Source organism: Euleptes europaea, chromosome 11 (genome assembly GCF_029931775.1).
Source record: "Euleptes europaea isolate rEulEur1 chromosome 11, rEulEur1.hap1, whole genome shotgun sequence".
Lineage (NCBI taxonomy): Eukaryota > Metazoa > Chordata > Lepidosauria > Squamata > Sphaerodactylidae > Euleptes > Euleptes europaea.
Genome location: NC_079322.1, coordinates 36,882,716 through 36,901,884, shown reverse-complemented (window position 1 = coordinate 36,901,884; position 19,169 = coordinate 36,882,716).

Sequence of the window (19,169 nt, the reverse complement as noted above, 5' to 3'; positions counted from 1 at the left end):
TCCTTTCAAGCACAGGCCAGAAAAGTGAATTTTGGAAAGGCATGCATGTTGTATTTGTGGTGATTTCTACATCAAATATGTTTACTTTATGAACATTAGACTATAACAGTAGTTGAGCTGAATCAGACCAATGTTCATCGAGTCCAGCAGCCTGTTTACATAAGTAGCTAGTCAGATGTCATGGGAAAGCCCACAAGGAGAACTTACAAATAACAGCTTGGCCTCTGAATCAAGAGGTCTCATTTGGGTATCATGGCTAAAAGCTAATAATATACCTAACCTCCATACATTTCTCCAACTCCCTGTAAGTCAGTGGCTATCACCATACTGTATGGCTTTGCATTCCATAGGGCCTCATCCACAGACACCATTCTCTCTTTTCAAAGCCTTAGATAAACCACAATGTTGCCCCTCACCCACAACACTGAACTGATTGGCTAGATTTTGAAAGGAGAAAAGCTAGATAGGAGAGAGTGTTGCAATTTCAGCAAAAGGGCTTCTATTTTTAACAGTTATATCTGAAGAAGGGTCTCAGAGAGCTCTAAGGCTCATGGAAAACCATCACGTTTCACACACTTCTTTCCCAGCAGCAGAACTCTTCAGTGTCCCAAAGTGCCAGGTCAACTGGGAATAGCAACCCACTTCAAAACCCTGCTTCATTGCACTGAATGAGGACTTTCAAATTATGGAAGAGAACCATGGAGAGGCAAATCTCACAGTCAATAACCCTTTTTGAAAAAAGTCTGAATATGGCTCATTATTTACTTTTAGGAGTTTGTCTATAAAAGAATGGAATGCCAAGCAGACATCTTTAGTATGGATATTTATGTTGGAAGTAAACAATGAATGCAGACAATCTGCCCACCTCTTAGACAGGGATCATAAAATATTATTTAGTATTGCTTCGATATTTAAGAGAAACACTGAACACACAATTTATCCCCTTGGGGTTTTCTTTGGCATTCAGCAGTTCTCTATTTATAGTTAAAGGCATTTGCAGCTGTTTTGCCGTAGAACAAAAAATGACCTTCCTTGGCCAACAAGGCTAATCAAAGGGAAGAGGTCCCATAGGATACATGCACTACTAATATCTTCCACTTAGTACTCCAGCGAGAATGAATTTGACTATCAGCTACACACTCAGCCTCTTTTCCTCATTCCTTTATAAAGTGTGAGTTATACTATTCACAGTGTGTAGCATATATTCAAACAAAGAAGCCTATTAGCTCTTCTTTTACTATGTGTGTGTGTGTGTGTGTGTTGGGTTTCTTTGCTTTATAGCAGTGGTTCCCAACCTTTTTTTGACCAGGGACCACTAGGACTTTTTTGTTCGGTGCAGGGACCCCAAGGTTCAAAATAAAAATTTTGAGAATTTGAAAATAAACTTTAATCATAACTGTTAGTTAAACATTAAACTTAGAATAATATTTGAATATATTTTTAATAATAGAGAACTTTTAATTGAAAATATTAATTTATTATGGGTTTATAACTTTGTTTCGCGGACCTTAATTTAGTTCTCGCGGACCCCTGGGGGTCCGCGGACCCCCGGTTGGGAACCAGTGCTTTACAGAGTGCTCAATTTAATTTAAAGCAATGATTGGATCCATTGCTGCACTATCAGTAAATAATTATGACGCGAGGCGGTAAATTGGCACTTGGCCAGTATTCAGTTTCAATTTTCCTCTGGAATGGCTTGGAAACCTCTTATGATCATCGCGGTTTGTAGAGATTAGCAGCAGCAGAAAGTTGTTTTTCCAGAAACAATTTTCAAATTTTTCACACATTTGTACCTGCCCCTAATTTAGCAGAAATTGCTTACTTTAAGGCAAATTCAATTGTTTCTTTTGATAGTATCCTCAAGCCTCTCAACATTAGCTGCTGACTAAGACCCAGTGTAGACCTGAGAGAGTCACAAAGCTCAGTGGACTTGTGGCATGCCCCACCAAGTTAAGTGAACCAGTGATGCCACTGTGCTGTGTTAGCTTTGCTGAGAACCACCCATGAACCTGTATTGTGACAACTGCAGGTACAATCCAGAAAATTAGCCAAGGAACAGAGGGCATTACTTTATGTAACTGAGTCGTTCCTGTGACACTACCTCATGAGGAAATCAGGCCTTGGCAGTATCCAGTACTGGTGCAGGGAAGTGTAGTTTGGGGCTTGGTAAGAAGACATTTTGTACTAGGGGTCATGGGAATAATTTTCCAAGCTGTCCCTGTTTGAGGAATTGAACCACAGTTCTTGTAGCTCTCATTCTCCACTAGGGCTGTTAAAAAAAATTCAGTAAAATTCGGATTCGGCAAAATTCAGTCCGTTTTTATTCAGGAAATGCCGAAGTCCGAACTCCCACGCTTCGGGTCCCTGCAATTCAGGATGAGGTCCGGAGTTCGGGGGGAAATTCGGCAGAATAAAGCCATTAAAATCACAACGCACCTTTCCATGGCTTCGGGGGGGGGGCATTTTTGGGAGTAGAGGTCCCAAACTTTCAGCGTAGTTTCAAAGGACCCATCTTGCAATAACCCCCAAGTTTTGTAAAGATTGGATCAGCGGGGGCTGAGATATGGGCCCCGAAAGGGGTCCTCCCTCCTTAATGTACATTTGCAATTAGCAAAGCTTGCTGCCCACTCAAAGCTCCCAGCCCCGACAAACAGCTGAGCTGCGGGGAGCAAGGGCGGGGCAGCTGCAAAGAAGTTTGCAAACCATGAAAAGCAACACAACCATGCAAACCATCACGTTTGCAACCATGCAGAGCAACACCTGACGCCTGGGAGTTTGCAAACCATGGAAAGGGACAGAGGCATGCTAGCTAAGCATCAGGAGCAGGAGAGGGTGGAATTTCCCCTTTTGCATCAGACTTGGGACCAGGAAAATGCATTCTTTAAGTCACAATTTGAAAACAATTTTTGAGCAAGCATCAAAATAGACCTAACCGATCTTATGAATAAGGGAAAACCTGAGGACACACAACTGAACCCACCCCCCCTCAAACCAGGGAGAGAGAGACTCGAGGAGGCACACACCCCCAGACAGAACAGGCTAAAGCCCCCTTTGGCTTCCTCCCCACCCACAGAAACTGCTCCCTCCCCACACACACACACAGACTCTGCTTCCCCACCCCACACACACACAGGAGAAAAATTATAGATTAAAGCCCCAAAAGGGGTCTTACTGTCGATGTCTTCTGTTCCATCAGGAGGGACTGGGAGGACTGGATAATCCAATTCGATTCCATTTAAGCACGGGAGGTTTTGCCTTGGATTTGCCGCTCTTGAGATGCACACAGTATTGGCTGATCTCATTCATCCCAGTAGGGAAAAGCAGGGTCCCTGGCCCAATGTTTACAAAACTTGGGGGGTCTCACAAGAAGGGTCCTTTGAAGCTCTGCTGAAAGTTTGGGGTCTCTACCCCCAAAAATGCACTCCCTGCAGCCACGGAAAGGAGCAAATGTGCAAAAGCACTCCCCCACGGGTGCTTTTCTCACACACAAACAGATACTCTCTCTTTCTTTTCCTGGGCCGCGCAGCAGCTGGGCTCATGCACTCAATCGCTCAAACTGATTGGCTAGAAGAAGACGCAGCTTGGCCACTGATTGGCCGGGGGAGAATGCTGCTTACTAACTGACAGTTATGCTGCTGCGCTGAACCCTGAATTTGCCGAATTTATTCACCGAACACCACAAATTCACTGAATTTGGCTTCCCGTTTTCCCGCCTTTTCTGAGTTCGGTTCCATCCGAACTAAAAACCGCCGAATCAGGGAAAATTCGGCTGTTTTTCGGTTCTTTGGAAATGGGAATTTTTCAGACCTCATGCTGGCTGGAAATTCTGGTTCAGGGTCAGAAATGTTCAGTATACATTCTGAACATTCCCTTTTTTTCAAGATAACTGTAAGGCAAGACAGGAAATCCTAGTAGTAGAATTTCTGTTCATGTACTTTTTTGTAATAATTTAAGGAAATTTGCTTTAACTTTTACTATATTTTTTCTACAAGGAATTTTTCGAATTATAATTTGGTGAAGTTTCTGTATCACCATCAACGTATCTAATTCTCAACTTGGCCAAATCTGTGGACACTTAAACCCAAAGATTGGGGCCATGAACAGAAAAACCTGGGAAACCCCAGTCTTGAGGGGAAATATGAAATCTAAAACAAACAAACAAACTTTGGAGGTTAACCTTTCCCAAATAATAGAAGTATTACCTGTAGCTTTAAGAGTTTACAGTTCCTGAGGTAGATCAGATTTAAAAGTATCCACTGTTTCTTTTGTGTGATGGCACAGGAGTGAGGGAATTCCATGGTAACTAGATGCTAACCAAGACACATAAAGGCTGAAATGAAAATTAGTAGATAGCATAAACACTGAGAGAGTTATTATTACTCTTCATTACTCTTTGGCATCAACAATTATTCAATATTTTTAAATCATTTAGATAATGTGAATGAATGGAAAACAGTAATCTTTTCCAATCCTGTACTATAAAACCTACCCTACCTAGCATGCCTTAATCACATTGCTACCATCAACAGTAGTACTAAGGTCCTCAAAGAGTTAGATGGAGATTTTGTTTCTGCTGCTTGCCAAAAAACAGTTGGGATTTCAAACACAAACTATGACTAGTGGGCTATGTTCACTTGGTAGGACACAAGTTGTACAGGCCTGTTCCAGATGATAGGGGAAGCAGCGACATCAGAAGTGTTTTTTTTATTATTTTTATTATTTTCTACAATTCAACAAAAATAAACATATCTCAACAATATATTCAGTTGTAACTGCTTGTAACAAAAAAAATTCATTGCTATTACTGAGAATATGTTATCTATAATATTCAATGCTATCTACTATATGTGACTTCCCTGCATCTTCTTCAGTCACTAATTCTACTGGTTAACACTTTTGCATTTCAAATTAATTTCTAATCCTTATTTTCTCTCATACAGACTTGCTTTAAGCCATCTATACTACTTCTATAAGCAATTTCAAGTCCTACCTAGTTATAATATTATCATCATTGTCTCTATATAACATTCTATTATTCTATAATAAAGGGATTAGATCAATACATAAACAAATTTTCCCATTAGAAATTCATCAAAGTAAATCCACCGTGGCTCCCTTACACCCCAAAAATAAGCATCATTTTAGCCATTATCTTGTTTTGGGAGGGGATCTGCCAGTCCTTCTTTATTTCCCAATCCCCACCCCCCGTTTTTCAATATAGTAGCTGCAATTCTGGCCTCTGAAAATGTAAAAAAAGATCCCAGTGATTGTATCCATTGGCTTCTTGTTAAAATTTCCAGCAGCTTCTTGGTAAAATCCTTTGTCATGTCTCTCTCTATCGCTGCCTGCCAGGAAGTGTTTTCTTGGGATAATAATGTTCCTCCTGTCAGCAGTAACTCAGACAAGTAGATTGTAGAGGTATTGAGTTCTCTCATGTTGCTCTCTCTCATTGCCAGCTGGTCACTTGCAGCTACCTCTTTAAAAATAAATTGTTCTAATTCATTGTCATTTTTTTCCATTGACATAATTGTTGTCGTATCTTGGGTCTTCATATCGTGGATCTCCTCAATAATTGTATCCAGTTTTCCATTAATTGATTTAAATAGGATATTCATCACCTCAGCTAGTTGAAATACTTGATGTGAGAGCGCTTGTTGTTTTTCAAAGACTAAATCTTGTTGCACTGCAAACATGTCCATTTGTTTGAGTAACATCTCTTCCATCCTCTTGTTTGACATATCTGCTTGTATTCTTATATAGAAGCAGGCTTTGTAATTTTCAAGATATCCTCAATTACGCTTCAAAGCAGCACAGATAAAGAAAAGAAAGTAGACAGGAAACTGCAGTATCATAGACCCTGCGTCGTCTCCTCTCGGTGGTTAAGTGGTGGGAACGATTTGATGGTTACACCGGGGAGATTCACTTCAAGTCTTCCAATCTGCCCTGTCTTTTCGATGGTAACAAAGCCCTTCTTATTATCTTCCGGTCTTAAGAGGCGACGTGGCTGGACATTGAATCAAAGAAACCCGGAAGTGGGGGGGGGAAGGTTTTCGTCTCCCTCCCTCCCCTCAAAGCATTTAATTGGTAGTTGTAAAGTCATTCAAAAGTCCCTTTTATTGCGTCTACTCACTGATCAAGTTGATAAGGTCTTAGTCAGTTCATTTAATGGCATTTGTTTATTTTAAAAGTCTCGTTACGCTGGGCAGGGAGTCGCCATTTTCGTAGGTGTTTGTATCGTCATTCAGGTCTTCTCAATCAAGATAAAGGCAAAAAGTGTCTTTTTACTCACTCTGACTTCCAAAGGTGAGGCTTCTTGTTCTTTTCATAGATTATTTGATGTTAATGTATAGAGGAGGTCAAAGCCTATAATCCAAAAAGTCGTCCGTGGCAATGGTGGCCCCTATGTGCCGGCGGGGACAACTTCCAAGTCTAAGAGAGGCTTAATAAAAGCTCTCTCAGAGAATATGGGAGTCCAAACCGCTCTTGAAGGCTGCAGGGGAATTTCCTGCTTCCCGATCCACTATTTAGGACCGAGTTGGAGTGCTTTTTGCACTCCAAATCTAAACGACTCTTGGTGTCTCCTGGGAGCCCCCAGGAAACAATGGCGCTCGGACCAAACGCTCTACAGGAAGTCTCAGCGACATCAGAAGTGTTAACCTAGCCTTTGACAATCTTATTCTACAGTTGCTGATAAAGAAAGAGGATAGGAAAATGTTAGGGAATGTAATGGACAGCCTCCACATTTGGTGATGCATTCTGACGCACATTCCCATGCATATTTAATTCATCCCCTCAGTTCCTACACACAAGGTTAATTTGTGCTATCCAAGTCAACAGGGTAGAAAAGCAGAAAACTCCAACAGAAATAAAGGGAAAGGTTTCACATAGCAAGAATTATTATTCTTTCAGAGTATGTAAAATTTTTCTAAAACTGAAAAGACTTCTGAATAATCTAGTAGGAGTATATTTAGGGCTGAATCCATAATCTGCTCTGTCAGGCAGCAGAGCAGGATGCAGAGATTAACTTTCCCCCTCCCCCAGGTTTTCTGAGGTTTGGCAAACTATAGGTGTAACCTGGATCCAGAGATGACTTGGCACAGCTACCTAAAAGACTGTTATGAACAATGAAACTTCTGCAACATCCCCTAACAAGGTAAAGCAAGCCTATGATACATTATTCCCTAATTAGAACCTATTGCAGCTACTCAAATCATGGCCAAACTAAACAAAGTGTTGAAGATCTGTCTTTTAAAATGCTGATACATATCATCTGCAGAGTGGCAGAACAATCTGAACTGGGGCAATAAGTGTGGGGCATTAACCCTTTCTCCACACCCTGTTCCCAATATAAACCAGTCTTCTGGAAGTACCACATGTGCTGGTATGGAAAACATGCGGCCAAAGGGTTACACATTGACCCCTGCAGAGGATCAATTGAGAAAAGGATGCAGGGGTAAAAATTAATCACTAATCTCCCAATCCAGATGTCCCCCTAAGAAATGTATAGAACTGTAAAGAGATGGGAGATATAAGCCTGGGTCTTGGCTGCTTTGAACCTCAGTCATCAGTGCTGGCCCATGCTGCAACATATAAAAATAGTGATATTGTTTCCTCCATCCAATTCGCTGCATAGGTGGTCAGCTATCCCTCTCATAGGCTGCTGAATTACTGGCATTTCAGAGTAAATACTGAAGTCTCACAGCTGCATTGGGCTCCTGTCGCAGATGAGCAATTGCCAGATTCATCTAGCTCCAGCCTCACAGATCTCTGTTGACCTACCATTCACATTTTTAAAAAGCAGAGTATGATGGAAAGTACCTCTGATAAAAGCACAGCTTCCAAGTGTATTGACATCTCATATTTCTTTTCCACCCAAAGGTGGAGCAATATTACATTTTAGAAGACTTTTCTCTTACCAGAAATAACAGTAAAAAGTTGCTTACTGCTGCCTACAGAACTAGCAGTGTAATCCTAAACAGAGTTATACCTGCCTAAACCCATTGAAGCCAATGGTCTGAGAAGGGTGTCACTTTGTTTAGGATTACACTATAAGGCCTTTTATGCATGGGTTGTTTCCGTCTCATTCACCCCAACTTCTTCAGGGCTTAATTTTCATTATGCATGTTTTTTCAGACCTTTGGAAGTCACTTTGCTCTTCCCTCACATTTTCGCCGCATTGTCAGGATGCTGTTTTACTGCTAGGTTAATGCCTGTGTTGAGGCCAGTTTGATTGCTACTCCAGTGCATAGTTGTAACTTTGGGTTTGTCTCCCCATGCCCACATTCTTGCTTCTCCCTCCCACTTTTTCTCTCCTCCCTTATCCAACCCCTCCCCTCGAAGCCATTTGCTTGGAGAGAAGGTTGGAATATTATGAAGCTGCTGATTTGGTCAGTTTCACAACAGGTGGTTAGTTTCCATCCTCTTGGCCAGATGGAACAGAGCTGGGCTGATTTGCCACCCTCCCCTTTTAAGTGTCCTCTTATAGGCATGAAAGCCGTATTTTTTTAGGTTTTTTTTTTTTTAAAATTGTGAGTGCACTGGCGGGAGAATGCTGGAATACTAAGACTTCTTATTTGGTCAGTTTCAGTTCTTGACCGGATGAAAAAGAGCTGGGTTGATTTGCCGCCTTCCCCTTATATGTGTCGTTCTCTGCTTTGGCTGTAAAATGGCTACCAGGTTCAGTTCAAATGAAAGAATCCTGCTGCAGAGCTAGAGGGGGGCTGGTGACTTTTTCAAAAAAAATGTACTACAGCCAATTATAAAGCAGCATTTTCAGGGGGGAGGGACTCATGTATGCACCAATGTAAGTGTTTTTTCTCAGGAGTGACCTCGCAATTTATTGCTAGTATGCATGCATAAAAAAAAATCAAAAGAAGAGGGTGGCAAGCCACATAACGACATCTGTGACCATTCCCCCACTGGTTCAGAAGCTCTGCGTTTTTGCTGGAGATGCATAATTGATCACTAGGTACTCCTGAAATTTCTTTGGGAGAAAAAGTCCCTTTGCATAGGGCTTTGAGAATTCGACTGCAAATACTGTGCTGTTAGAGAGCAGCAGATCCAGTGGAAACAGTCCATGCATAAAAGGCCCAAGTCTCCAGTTGCATAGTAGTCTGTTTTTGATCCATTTAAGTGCCACAGTCCTAATTAGCACATTAATAGTACTATGGGATATGACTGTTTCACTTTTTGTTGATGAATTAGTGCACATTAAAATGATCAGCTGCAATTGCTAAAGCCAAGCACACTGTGGGGAGATACTGGGCAAGATTCATACTCAGTCCTGCCAATTCACTCCTATCCTAACCTGAACTGTTCCTATCACACTGTTGCAATGTGCTTTTTAATTTGAGATGGCCAACAGTAATGGATAATTCCACCTGCTAAACTGCATAATGTAGTTTGTGGCATACATCCATTCTCTAAATGAAAGCTATATGCTTAACAGGTACTGACAGAGCTGTAAGCCCACGTAGTTAATATTAAAAATGATAGATTAGTCTAATAAAGCAAATTATTGCTTTACAGCTGGGAAACAAGTGTCCACAAGGTCACAGCCTTTTGCTCATGACAAGTTATCATTCCATAGTTCCATGCTAAGAATCCCTAATGTGGATGAGAATTTTCATTAGCCACAAATGGGTTTTAAATCCTTCCATTTACTGTTCTTCAGCCATACTGGGTGAAGACAAATATTACAGCTTATTAAGGAACAAATGACGATGAGTCTAGGTCCAGAAGTTTAAAGATACATCTATCCTATTTGCTTTGGGTAATCTAACCTTATGCAGGAATCCACTGATTTCATTTAGTACATACCCTCCAGTTGCAACCGACTTACGGCAACCCCAGCAAGGGGTTTTCAAGGCAAGTAAGAAGCAGAAGCAGTTTGCCGATATTTGCCACTGCTTATGAGAGGGGCTGTGGCTCAGTGGTAGAGCATCTGCTTGGCATGCAGAAGGTCCCAGGTTCAATCCCTGGCATCTCCAGTCAAAGCAACTAGGCAAGTAGGTGATGTGAAAGACCTCAAGACCCTGGAGAGCCGCTGCCGGTCTGAGTAGATAATACTGACTTTGATGGACCAAGGAATTGATTTAGTCTGATTCATGTGTCCATGTGTTCATGTGTTCTTCTGTGGAGCCTCCCTTCACAGCCCCTCTGAGGAGACTGCCAGCTATGAATTAACCTGTTGCCAGATGAGTGAACACCCTTTTGTCAATTGAGATTGTATTGTATTCTCCAGCAAAAGGGGGCACTCCAGTCTCCCAGGAAGTTCCGCTCTCCATCATCCTGGTCAGTCTTTTCCTGAGGTCACAACAAATCCCATGGCTTGCCTGGAGCTTGTCATGTAGCTGAATAAATTTTGAAACCAAAGTACACCTTGGGGAACTGCCAGGTATTCCATCTTTGCTAGATAATACAGTTGTTGTTTCCAGGTCAAGACCAACATTATCTACTAACCCTCAGTCTTATGCTTTTCTCATCACTTAAGTAAGATCTTTATGAACTAGTAGAAATGATGGGTTGTTATCTACTTTATACTTTTAGATGGTTCCGGAAAATTAATCATATTTGTTCATATTTGTGCAATGGCTTTCCATTCCTGAATGAAATACTTTAACTGCATTACTGCTATATGCTTATTCCAAGCCATTTTGAATTTTTAGCATAGCCTGTTAAGCATATCCAATCGTCTACATCTCCAGTAGCTAAGTTGATCATTAATAATTACATTGAACTGAGCACTCCAGGATTTTAAGCTTCTTTCCACATAATGTGTATCAATTATGAGCCTGTATTACTACTCGTTTCCCCTCCCTTAGAACCAAATTCCACCAGAAGCTGAAAGATTACAATTTCTCAAGATAACAACAAATCTATAACCATTCTTCTGAAACAATCTTTACATATATTTCCAATATAAAATTTTAAACCAAGTCAATTCTCATTATTTACTCTCCATGTAACCTTTCCCCAATTGTACTATATTAAATGTTTTTCAGCATTCCCTCTGCATTTCTAATCAGCTCTCGGTAATAAGAAACAGCCCTCCGGCCATGTTTAACAACTATTTCCAAATGCATAACTCCAGATTTATAGTTGATCTTGCTAATATGCAATTAGCTTAAGTTCAATGCTTGACTTTTTTAAAAGGCAGAATATGAATCCCATTATATTTGCTTCCCCTCCCCTTTAAATATTGCATGCTGGTCTCACACCAGAGACATCTGTGAGCAGTCATTTGGCCAGGTGGCTGGAAAAGGCTTTCTTCTGCTATACTGGGCTACCACAGCAGCAGCAGGAGGGATGGGGCAAGACGTTGGGGGATAATCTGCCAGCCCTTTTATAACACCTGAGATTGATAGTGCCATAGTGTTAGAACTATATAGCCCATTACTAAAGCTTAGAGACAACAGCATCAGAAGGGAGGGGATAAGAGCCCTGGGTTATATCTAGCCTTTTTCTTCAGGACTTTTTGTTGTTGTTGTTGTTGTTGTTTTTACAAATGGGTGCTAGGAATACTGTCACTAAGAGACAGCCCAAAGCTTGCCTGGACATCTTGCTTCTAAATTAGAAGCGCTTTGTTGAAGAAGAAGAAGAAGAAGAAGAAGAAGAAGAAGAAGTAGAAGAAGAGTTGGTTTTTATATGCCGACTTTCTCTACCACTTAGGGAAGAATCAAACTGGCTTACAATCACCTTCCCCTCCCTCACACCCCGTGAGGGAGGTGAGGCCGAGAGAGTGTGACTAGCCCAAGGTCACCCAGCTGGCTTCATGTGTGGGAGTGGGGAAACAAATCTAGTTCACCAGATTAGCATCTGCAGCTCATGTAGAGGTGTGGGGAATCACACCCGGTTCTCCAGATCAGAGTCCACCGCTCCAAACCACCGCTCTTAACCACTACACTATGCTGTCTGTCTTTAAAACATTTAGTAGCCACCTTTCTACCTTATGGAGTTCAAGGTGGCTTGCAACATAGATAAAACACATAAAATAAAATATATTAAAATCATAATCAAAATCTAAAATCACAATTCAAACTACTAGTAAACTTAACCAAATGTGGTCTTAAATAAAAAGATCTTCAACTGCCTCCTAAATATCGAAAAGTCAGGCACACCTCCCTGGGGAGGCTGTTCCATAACTATGGGCGAAAACGCATGGTCACTTAGCCCAGTTCCAGCCCAGTTCCATCCTGGTTCCACCCAGGATCAAATGAACCCGCATTACCTGGAATGAGCAGGGACTAAACTGTGTGCAAATGGATCCATGTAAACAGAAAATGTGGGTTCCTGCTGAGTAAGCCCTCCCCCCCCCCAGCTCCTGGTGATTGGTCCTTTCGAATTGACTAATGGAGGCTTCCCCCCCCTGCACACTTGTAGTTTTAAAAGCATTTTAAGAAGTAAAAAACAAAAAATGGAGCTACCTGAAAGAAGGGGGGGGGAATCCAAGCCTCGTTTTAAAAAAGACTTTCTTTTTCTCAGAAAATGCTCCGAAGTAGCAGCAGGCAGGAAACAGTTGAATCCCTGCCGCTTCAAACACTGCTTCGCGATTGGCTGTGAGAGATGCCAATCATCTGTGTTTCCCCGTTTCTGTTTCCCCCAGAAGAGGAATGGGAAAAGGCGGGTTCATTTCGCTTCGATACAGGGCTGAAAGAAGAGTAAATAAGGTATTGTCCGTTTGCGAAGATTTGATCCTGGGTGAAACTGGGAGGGAACTGGGCTGGAACGGGGCTGGAACTGGGCTAAGTGACCATGCGTTTTCGCCCTATGGGGCTGTCACTGAAAAGGCCCCCTCTTGTGTACTGTACCCACTAAACAAGCTTCTTTGATTGATAGGGCAGTCAGGACTAGAGCCTCTCCCTGCAATCTTCATTCCTGGGCAAAAACGTATTGAAGAAGAAGGTCCTTCAGATCCCCTGGTCCCAAACCATATAGGGCTTTGTACTCTTCATCTGAAAGTGACCAGCAAATCTAGATTATTTTTAGGAACGATCTCCTCCAAGAGAGGACTATTTAGCTCAGTGCAGATGTTGATGACATAGCTACTTTTATTGGTTGAGCAATACCTTTAGGATGCATTATATGCCTTTCTGCCCATTCCTGAGAATTGGCGTATGGGAACGGCGGGGAGAAGGCGCACGCGAGCCGTCTCCTAATGCTGTTCACCGTAACAGCATTTTAAACAACAAAAAAAGCCGTTTCGTGGCTTTTTGTTGCCTTTCGCCCCATTGAAAACAGCAAGGCTGCGCCTGCTAAAAAGCAGGCGCAGCAATGCTGTTCCCGGCGCCGGCATAAAGGGGCGAATGGGGACAGGAAGCCTCTGACTGGTGGCTCCTCCCCCCAGCCAGCCCCGTGAACACCCCGAGAATGCCCAATTGACTGGCTTGCTGGACTTGCCTATGCCCTACAGTCACAGTGCAGTTTAAACATCACTGAAAATCAGCTACCTTATGCTGCTGGGTCTCTGCACAGTCAAGAGAACATAAGAACATAAGAAAAGCCATGCTGGATCAGTCCAACACCCATCAAGTCATGCAGTCTGTTCACACAGTGCCCAACCAAGTGCCTCTAGGAAGCTCACAAGCAAGATGACAGCAGCAGCATTATTCTGCCTGTGTTCCACAGCACCCAATATAATAGGCCTGCTCCTCTGATACTGGAAGGAATAGGTATGCATCACAACTAGTATCCATTTTGACTAGTAGCCATGGATAGCCCTATCCTCCATGAACATGTCCACTCCTCTCTTAAAGCCTTCCAAGTTGGCAGCCATCACCACATCCTGGGGCAGGGAGTTCCACAATTTAACTATGAGTTGTGTGAAGAAATACTTCCTTTTGTCTGTTTTGATTCTCTCATCTCTCAGTCAATGGCTTTAATCAGTTGGTGGTTTTATCGTGTTAGTCCAGGCTCAGAAGTTACAGGATTGAACTACAATTCAGATTGCTATGCAAAAATATTTTGTGATCTAAACAGAAAGCTGAATTAATGCAAAGTCCTTGGGCTAAAACTCTTTTATACCATCCGAAGGAGTCCTGTACAGGATTGCATAGCTTTTCAGAGAAGCTATGGCAATGCTGTACCCTTGTCCGTTCTTTCACGTACACTGCGGATGAGTTATTTTGTCAAAATATGTTTTATCCTGGTAGCTGATTCCACTCCTGTGATTAACATTGTTCCAGTCTCTTAAATCTAGATGAATGCAGAGACAATTCATCTAGACAAACATAGAGAGAATTGGGGTTTACTCCCTTAGATTTCTTTCTTTCTTTCTTTCTTTCTTTCTTTCTTTCTTTCTTTCTTTCTTTCTTTCTTTCTTTCTTTCTTTCTTTCTTTTCTTTCTTTTCTTTCTTTTCTTTCTTTCTTTCTTTCTTTCCTCAAAAAAAAGTGTGTGGGGGAGAGAGAGATAGAATAAGTAATACATTGACTTTGGCTTCTAAGGGAGGTGGGAAGAGAAAGAATGTATGGAAAAGTAATGGTGTGGACAGCCTCACTCCATTAGTTTCAATGTGGGTTTCCTGTTGTATCCATTATATCCCCCTCACTTCAAAAAAAATACAGTGAGCTGTTTTTCTCAGCCTTCTCTGGAGATGAGGCAACATTACAAACTGCATTTCAATGCTCTGAACCAAATAGGAGGTGTTCAGCTTGTCAGCATTCATGCTGAGTTTGAAACATGATCACATACACGAGTCTAAATTACGCTGTAGTTTCAAAACACTTTCTCCCCCCCCCCCCCGTGCTCTAGCACATGTGGAGTGTGTAATGGCTTGTACAGACATGATATGTAACTTTCCTTTGTACATTATTTTTAAAAAGCCTTAATGGGGTCTATAGTCACTGTCTCTGCAAGTGTCATATGCATTTTATTTTTCTTCTAAAATCTTGAAAGATGGGTCAAGAACATAAATAAGAAAAAAATGGTCATTGCAAGATTCTGAGAATGCTATTCAGCTCAGAAACTAGATTACCATCTCCATGCTGGGTGTCTTGATTTTAGCCACATTAGGATTCAAAGAGTGCTCAGATTACCTCAGCCTTTTTGATATCTTATAAACAGACTTTGTGACTCCTTGCAGGATTTTCCTCCAGACTAGCAAAAGTATTTTGAGTTCTGGTTTTTTACCAGATACTTGTAGCTGATAACATTAATCCAAATTAGCAAATCCTTCTTCTTTAGTGTCCTTTCCATTGTATAAATTCCTTGCCCTTACCATTAAAGTTCTCTGCAGTCTTACTCAACCCTGTCTTCCTGCCCTTGTTTCCCATTATATCGCTGCCTCTGCTGTTCGATTTTCTAACTGCTTGTTGTATTACATAATACATTCTCCATTGTCACCAACAAGACTAAATGCTGTGTGGGGCTTTAAGTCATCCTGAGGAGAAATATTGGCTAGGCGCTGAAGATAACATAATCCAGAAGAATTATTTAAAAGGCAGCCATGTTCTACCCTGTCCACAGGTTCTGAGAGATCTTCAGCTGTATTCTGTGCTTAGGGCGGTAAGTGGAAACTCTTCTCCAATAACCTTTCCTGGCTGTGCCCATCTCTACATCTCCCCTTTAGGAATTCTGCATCTAATGATGCTCAAGATTCCACTGGGTCTGATCACCAGTTGTAGTCAGGGGGCCAATTTACCAATAGGCTGATCAGCTGCTCATGCCTGCCTCTTAGGCATGGACAGAAATGTTCTCACTGAGTCCCAGCCTTGCATGGATGCAGCATAGGGTTGCAGGTCCCTCTTCACCACCAGCGGGAGGTTTTTTGGGGTGAAGCCTGAGAAGGGCGGGGTTTGGGGAGGGGAGGGACTTCAATGCCATAGAGTCCAATTGCCAAAGCCACCTGTTTTCTCCAGGTGAACTGATCTCTATCGGCTGGAGATCAGTTGTAATAGCAGGCGATCGCCAGCCAGTACCTGGAGGTTGACAACCCTAATGCAGCAAGATTGGCAGGGTCTGAAGCCAACTTTTATCTGATTTGAGGGATTAAAGAAACAAAATTAGCAACCATCAGGCAACTGCAAACTTGTTTGGGAGCTGTTTGAGTTGTACAGTGCCAAAGCAAAGAGACCCAGAGCTTGGCTCACACTTAGGAGTGACAATTGAAAATGGCACGTTCAGTTAGCAACCATGGGCCCAGTGAAGTTCTCCTTATCCCTAGCTGGAGTTTTATCTCTGGGCAACCTGGATCACATGCTATGTTCTCTGCATAAATACATCCTCAGAGACAGATTTCATAGAAGCAATTTGAAACGTCTGAACTGAATCAAGAGAAGCATATAAAGCCATTTACCCAGTCACTTCCTTAACATCAATCATTTTATTGTTATTGACAGTTTATTAGACATTCATAGTGAAGGAAGAACAATATTTCAGACTCCTTCTATCCATTGATTTAACTGAGACAAAAATTTCCCTTTCCTTGGAAACTCTTGACATGAAAACATTAAGGAACTGATATCAGTCCCAATTTGGAAGAGCTCTCATACCTATATTATAAAACACTGATTTAAAGGACTAAAAAAAATATTAAGATATGGAAGGAAATAGATGGAAATTGTTCTGTAAAATTTTAGCTAAAAATGAATATTTCTTCTAAATCAATTTGTATTTCAATCCATCCGTTTGAATTCAGATAGGTGGATCATAGCTAGAGGATAACCTATAACCAATTAAGTTGTATGGTCTTTTTTCTTGAGGAGCAAAAAAAAAAATTCAGAAGAAATTAAACATCAAAAAATAGAATTAGACACACCAAAACTTTTGAAATACAGCAAGGTGCTTCCCACTAAAGAGATCTTCCTCACTTCTTCACAAACAGAAGCAGAAAGCAATGACTAGAAATGAAAAATTCCGTATTAGACACTGTTCTATAGATGAGGCTAGGTGGCTATCTCTTAAAGATGACCAATATAATTAAAAAATGACCACTGTCTTATACTGAGATGGATAAGGAAAACAACTCAGCCTGGTATATCTCCAAGGGTGTCAGTAGCACTGTATATTAAAAATGTAAAAGAGAAGCATTAAAATGAACTTAAAATAGGAATATATTCCAGAAGCCATAGATTTCAAGATTGATATGATGCCAGGCAATCATAGCTAAGAAATATGTGCAAATCAAAATGACTAAAATAGAAACTGAACAGTACCTATCTACACAGAACCATAAATTAGGATTATAACTGGTCCAAACAAAACAAAACAAAAAGAGAAAAGCAACACTTTTTCACAGCCCTTTCCATTCCTGGAGTTCAGGAAGCAAGAGTTTCTGTACATCCTGTAAAAAACATCCAAGTTATTTATTTGTTTTCTTAATTTATAGGCCCCCTTTTTCATTGAGACTTAGGAAGGATTCAAATGCGAAAAGAATGCAGACAACAGACTGCCTAAGGCAAAGGTTTATTACAAACAGTTCAGAAAGAGGAATTACAAGACAATGCAGTAAAAGCAAGATAATACCTACAATAATCACTGCAGTAGATGACATTTAAGGGTAGGCTCTCTTCGAGGAAGAATGGGAGATTGGGTGGGCCCAACTTTCCTCCATATTTTCAGTCTACAAAGCATCGTTCATGGCAGACGTGAAGGCTAAGCTGCCCAAGACAGTGAAACTTGAGAATGAATGCTGAAGTCTCTCAGAAATAGATTGCAACCAACACAGCGAGTAAATCTGTTCACATGACAGCCCAACATGTTCACGGAACAGGTGAGGAGGGAAAGCTGGATCGAGTGTGCTGGCCCCACACCCTGCCACCATGCAGTTGCCTGGTCATCTGCAGGGTCAACTGTGCAGAGGAAGTGCCTCCATGCAAACTCTCCCTCCCCATGATGAGCGAAACAGGGTTTAGAATCAGGGTTGCCAACCTGCTTAGGGGCTGGTGATCCCACCCTTGTGAGGTGGGCCCCTCTGCGTACCACAGCACCCAGCTGGCTGCCCTATTGACCCTTGCCACGAGACATGACAGCTACTGATGACTTCGTTGTCTGGTACCCTGGCCCTGCTGAAAGAGTCTGCACCAGAGGGGCGCCATCCTGCTCTTGAGTCACTGACACTGGCCTCAGCCACTTTCCTGCCATTACGATGGGGCCATCTCCCAAGATGACACTGTCAGAGCAGCCGCTTGCCTTGTAAAGGCTGGCCTCTGAGAAAGTAAGTCCAATGTAGCGATGTGCAGGTTGGGGGAAAATGATATTTTTTCAGATCTGGATACCAGGAAGCTGAAAAATATTCCAGGTTTTCCAGGTTCCAAATACTGGTTTGGTATTCAGATCTAGGGTTTTCCCCACCCCACCCCAGGATTTCAATATTATTTGACTCCTTATGGGGAATCTTTCCAGAGGGCTGGAGGGGCTGTTGTTTGATTAAATTGCACCAAAATTGCAGTAAAGGCGCTGCTGCCTGTTCTTTAAATAACTACCAAATTTCAAGTGAATTGAACTAAGAGGTCCAATTCTATGTGCCCCTGAATAAGGTGCCCCCATTGCTTGCTATGGGGGTGGGAGAAATTCAATGCTTTCTCCAGGACAAAGAAAAGCTAGAGTCACAAGAGCATGCCAAACCCCTGGCCAAAAACCTCTCTAAACAGACGAAACCAACAAACCCAAAGAACCAATTTAGATCCAGGGAATCCCGTCAGAACTGTGGGACAATGTGGCAAGCCTAACACAACAAATATACAACCCGAAAACCTAGCCCCATGTCAAACAAGAGAATGGTCCAAGCCAAACCGAAGAAGAATGCTATTGCAAGCCTAACCAATGTAAAATCCAGGCCTATATACAACCTGGAGAATCAAAGGCACTCTTGAAAGTGAGCATCCACTGCAAAAAGCAAACCCTACACAAAGCAACTCACGCAAAGAATACAATGTTGCAAGAACCATTTTTTGGATAGATATTTGGACTGGATATTTCTGAATGCACAACCCTAGCCCAGTAAGCATTGCAATGCTGGACACATACACTATATATTTTTAATTAGTGCATGTAATTCCCAACGCATATATTATCTCTGACAGGACAGTTTTCATATGACCTCTTGAATCTTTTCATGATCTGATAAGAAAATTAATTGGCACAAGACTCTAGATAAAGGGGAGTGGAATCTCAACTTTCTAACTCATTATCATTAATTAAAATATCTCTGATTTCCTCCAGAGTTAAAGAC